General features: G+C 45.8%; 1 long non-coding RNA gene across 1 annotated transcript in view; it reads right to left on the reverse strand.

The window, feature by feature from the left end:
- The window catches only part of LOC113949420, a 58,038-nt gene that overhangs the window by 1,504 nt on the left and 51,147 nt on the right, over positions 1-5,387 (reverse strand). The gene's annotated exons all lie outside the window — the stretch shown is intronic.

Below are 5,387 nucleotides of genomic sequence, written 5' to 3' on the forward strand. Positions count from 1 at the left end.
CTGGTGCCAACCCAGCCGCTCTCCAGGGCAGCCCCTACTGAAGTGCTGTGGGCTGCCACCCTCACTACTAGGGCAGCAACAGATCCATGGGGTCCAGAGTTCCTGATTCACTTCTCCTTCACATCCAATCCACCTGAAAACAGATCTGGGGGTGCATTTGTGGGTGCCTTCCAGCACAGCTGACCCCACAAATAGCCTACTGCAGGGCTCTTCCTTTCTCCAGAGGTTAAAACAGAAAAAAACCAGAGCAATGCTTTCTTTCACAAAATTTCCAAATGCAACAAAGCTTTCTGTTGCATCCCAGCAAAGAATGCAGGGCAGGATGTGACCCTCACCATGACTGGGGCTGGCCCACGCCGCCTGCCGGCAGAGCTCCCGGCACAGCCCCAGCGCGGCACCGCGTGTGGGGTTCCCTTGGTCTGTACACAATGGTCTGACCTATGGAATTAGCAAAGCAAGCGAAATGAATTCAACCACAACCACATTTTATTCACAGAGAGGCTTTCTGAAAGATGATGAGCATAACAACTGGTTTCCCTTTGTAAACCTGCAGCAGATTCATTCATAATAAAATACATGGCTCTTAGAACAAAACTTCTTCTGTTGCTCATTTTACGCTGATGTTTTACCCTGCCATTCTCTTCTTGACAAGCATGTTAGTTTTCTTAAAATGTTGTTGGATTAACGGGTTTGTGGATGAATGCTTAACAGTCAACAATAATTATTTACCTTTACACATTCAAAGGATCATAATGATCAAGAGAAACTTTTTTTTATTTTATTTTTGTAAAGAAGCTGCCTGACTATTTTTACTTGTTTAAAGTGAATAGAAACTGAATCAGAAAAGAAAAAGCAAAAGGAAGACTCCAGTGCTTTTCATGCTCTGTAGAGCACCCACCATGAGAATATAACAGGAGAGCTTGGCAGGTCTCCTGGAGCCTGCCAGGATACTGCCCTTCCACCCCCAGCAGTTTATAAAACCCATGGCAGCTGCCTCACAGAGAAGAGCTAATGATCTGCACACGGTGCAGGGCAGCTGAGGCACATGGCTGCCTCCTGCCTGCTGCCTCATGCAGCTGGGACCAGGAGCACCAGACTGCTCCCAAATCGAAGGAGCAAGTGCCATCATTACCACCCATTGTACATTTGTCCTTTGTATACATGTGTATAGATGCCTCACAGCCCATTGCCCCTTACAGCCAACACCCCAGCATCCTTCAGGGAGGGGGTATCCACTGCCTGCTGCAACATGGGCACCAGAGACAAAAAACAGCAAGAAAGGGGTCTATGGGTGGTGGGAACAGGTACCCACCATGGCAACACAGACATCACTGACTAAGGCTGCGCACCTACAGCATCTGAATCTGTAATTACATCCACCCCTTATCAAACAGATTTCTAAGGGTCTTGCAGGCTTAGGGCTCCCTTTTCTAAGTTTTCTGACAGGCAGTTGCTCTCTGCAAAGTTACAGACACTTCTCCAGGTTCTGGTGAGGGGTCACACCGTGCATTGCAAGGTACAGGAGTGACTACGGGGTTTGAGAGCAAAAGAGCTCAGTAACTTTATTGAAGAGAAAAAAAAAACTGTTGGAAAGGAAATCCACGTGTGGTTGGCTTGCATTTGTTTCAGAGTAAGCGTTCCTTGTTCCTCAAAAGCCTGGTGGGTTGAGTGCATTGAGATGGATGCACACACCAGCATCTGTAAAGAAAGCACTAGTTTCTCTCACTTCACCTGTTAGAATCTCCATTGAATTCAAAGATGAGAGAAAGATGCACTATTGCCTTGCTGCCTTAGGATTCAGGCTTGGTAGGGTGGTTTAGGAGGAGAGGTATTGGCTGTCCCACAGTTACCCTGCTTGAGCTTGGCAAGATACCTTCTCACTGCCTTTGTTTCCTAATCTGAAAGTAGAATATCAGAATATCTGTTTGTGAGTTCCAAGTGCCATTGAACACCAGTTTCTGCAGGGTCTGACCAAAGTGTCAACCAAAATCCCAGTTCCCTGGTTTGCTCCTGAGATCCTGCTGCAACACCAGCACTAAGGAGAACTGGCCCCAGCAGTTCTGCCTCTCATAATGGCTTCAAGTGACTGAGAATAAGTGATTGATATTGCAGTGAGCCTACTGATTTCTACAGTCATTTTAAAAAGGCAGTAAATACCTCAGTGATTGCAGCCATTCATGAAAGAAAGCAGTCTATACACGGTTGGTTCACAAATGAAAGCGGTAATAAAAGAGGTTAATAATACTTTAAATGCTTTTTCCCTCCCCACATAGGTTTAACATTTTTTTCAGAGAGAAATTTTACTATTTGAGAAGAGAGAAAAAAATTCTACAGAACTGAAATCCCACCTATACATTCCCATTAAGTTTCATGAAAGAAATGCCTGACGTATTTTTATGCTGATGAAGCCTAGATGAATTAAAGCAGTGTTCCCACTTTCTCCTTTCTAATGCTAATATTTAATTCTAGCATATTTATACAAAAACACTGCTTAGAAAGCAGGACCATAGAAAAAAATCTCTGCAGCACCTACTGAGGTGAATTTCACGCAGCAAGCACTGATTATATGTTTGCAGGTTCTGAATGAAGGGCGCTGTTTTACAGGCTTCCAGCTTTCTGCACTCCTACGGCCACAGCAGCTTGACAGAATAAAAATTACGTGCATCACCCTTGGGGTGGGTGCATATTTTCAGCATGTACTACAAAAACAAAAGGATAAAAAAAATACAATACCTACCCCACCACTCCACTCCCTCAAGTATAAATCTTTAAAAACTATGTGACAAAACCTGTGTGCAGGGGCCCTACTCGAAACACTCTTTGAACTAGACAATCATTTGCCACTTAATCCTTAATGAATACAGTAGCTATTTTTGCAAGCACATCACACTGGTGAGAGTGTTTGATGATGAAATATCAGTGAGATATGATTTTATTCCTATAAATAAATATAACCTGGTGTCTGTGCTCATTTGTATGCACACATAAGCCCTCTCCAAACCCCAGGAGTATGCTGTATATGCAAAGTCCTCAAGAGAGGATGAACACCTGGGGATAAAAGAGATCCCAAGTCCTTATTTGTGCATGTTCATAATACAGAGAGTGATGCACATCTTGGTACACCTCAACAACAGCAAGCTGTCTGGAGCACCAGATGTGGGTTATTTGACTTGAGACAGGGTGTTCAAGAGGACTCACTGCACCCAGGCACAACAATTTCACCGCAGCAGTCAAGAGAAAAGGCATATTTTTCCTCAGCTGGTTTCTCTGAACCCCATCTTTAGAGGATGAAGAGAGTCCTTGCTTGGGAGTTTATGATTAAGTGAAAATAAGCTTCTAAACTACAGAAGGAAATCTCAAAAACATGACTCAAGGCAACCTGTACCTCTAAAAGCATAATACAAAGAGGAATGAGCTTTAGAACCTGCCAATTTAAGAACATCTTTATGCCTATTACTGCCCTGAGAAACAGGGAGGGTTCCTTCTGCCCGTGTAGTCAGCAGGAGGAGAAGACTGTTAGTGAGGAGATATCCCAGCTGTTGTTGGGACAAACCCCTTGCTGCCGTGTCTCAGCAGAGGTTGGAATGCGCTGCCCACTGTGCAGTGCCAACAGTCTCAAATGCGTAAAACATATTTCTATTTTCTCCCACCTGAATGCTTCAGGTGGTTTTGAAAATTCCAAGTTTATTTAGAATGTGCAAATCCGCGCAATTTGTTTATATGAAAATATTAACACAAAAATGGATGTAAATAATTATTTTAACGAGGTACACGATTGGTTAATTGTGTTGTAAGGAAAAGTGGGGAATTTTACTTTTCTTTCTTTTCTTGAAGTCTTTTCTCCCCCCTGACAATGAGCCCCCTTGGACGGCCAGACACCTGAAACCCAAACTACTGGCATCATGTCACTTCGCCCCAGAAAAAGTGAAGAGTAAATTTAGTATCACAGACCAATCCCAGAAAGACATTGGGAGACTCATTTAAGAATTTAAAATTCCCTGAAATCCTAAGATGAAAGGGATTTTGAAAGTGCAAATAGAGAAAATATTTTTTGCCCATGCCCACTGAACGGAGCTATTTAAAAGCAAAGCAAGACAGGCAGGAAATTTTCTCTCTGAATTTGGAGAGCAACCATTAAATACATTAGTTTTTTAAGCCCTGTGTTTTCTGAAGAAACAATAGACTGTTTCTTTAAAGATGCTGGTAAAGCGTGTTACATTAGCCTCTTGAAGGGCTGCTAGTAAAACCATTTAATTACACCGTAGTTAAGAATGTCTGAAACTGAGGAGATTTTCCCATTAGGGAAGAAAAGTAATTCATCCATCTATTATTCTAGGGGAGGTAGAAACTAGACCTTTCAGTTTAAGTCTAATTTTTATTAGTATTAAGAGGATCAGTGGAGGAATTCTGTCATGTGTCTGTAAGTGTTGGCGACAGCTGCAGTTTTAAAGGAGCACTGCCAAACTGAAAATCTCATTTTCTCTGAGACGTTGTCACAACAACACCTAAAATTACCATAACTGGAAGAGATTAGGAGAAAATGAATGTTTCTGTTTCACCATTTTCCTTATTTTTGTGTTTCTGAGGGCTCCTTGGGGCAGCTGAGCAGTAGCTCTGCGAGATGAAGGCGTGGGCAGAGACTCCAGCCAGCCTGTCTGCCTGAGAACGTTTCGTACCGTTCCTATTTGCCTCGCTCACTCTGGTCACCTGTTTGGTTTTGCCCAGGGTTTTCCCGGTGGGTGGGGAGCTTTGGGGGCTCCCAGCCCGGCACAGCCATGGGGCCGGCCCGGAGGAGATGGCTGGGGCGAGGGGCACGCTGGATCCCCCGCCGCAGGCCCTAATGCTGCTAATGCCCCTTTTTATTAATATTATTTTTTAAAAATAGTTTTATATCCTCGAATAAAAGACAGGACTCCAAATGAAGCCTTTATTTCACGTTCTGGGTGAACGCTCCCACAGGGCGCCACAACGGTCCCCACGACAGCGCCCCCTGCCGGCGGTCCCGCCGCGCCCCCGCGCGCGCCTCCGCTCTCCCCGCTCCGCTCAACTTGCCTTTGGCGCCCAACCCGCCCCTCTGCGGGACAAACCACTTTTCCCAACTCCCCGGGGGGACCGCTGCCGCGATGGCGGGCAGCGTTGACGACCTTCCCCCCTCCGGAGCACCTTCCAAAAGACCATCGGGGCACTTTGAAGGCTCTAAAAAGGGGAATATCCCTCTGTCCCTCGCAGTGTCGCTTCTCCGGCGGGGCAGGACCGCGCCCTCTGCTCCGCACTCCCCCTCCATGTGGGGCGGAATGGTTCGCGCCGGGACGGGACGGGGAGGTTCCGCCGCCATTTTGTTTGCGTGAGGGCCGAGCGAGCGCTGTGAGGGGGCCCCGCGGCGGCTG

This window comes from Corapipo altera, unplaced genomic scaffold (genome assembly GCF_003945725.1).
Source record: "Corapipo altera isolate COAL_440 unplaced genomic scaffold, ASM394572v1 56, whole genome shotgun sequence".
NCBI lineage: Eukaryota > Metazoa > Chordata > Aves > Passeriformes > Pipridae > Corapipo > Corapipo altera.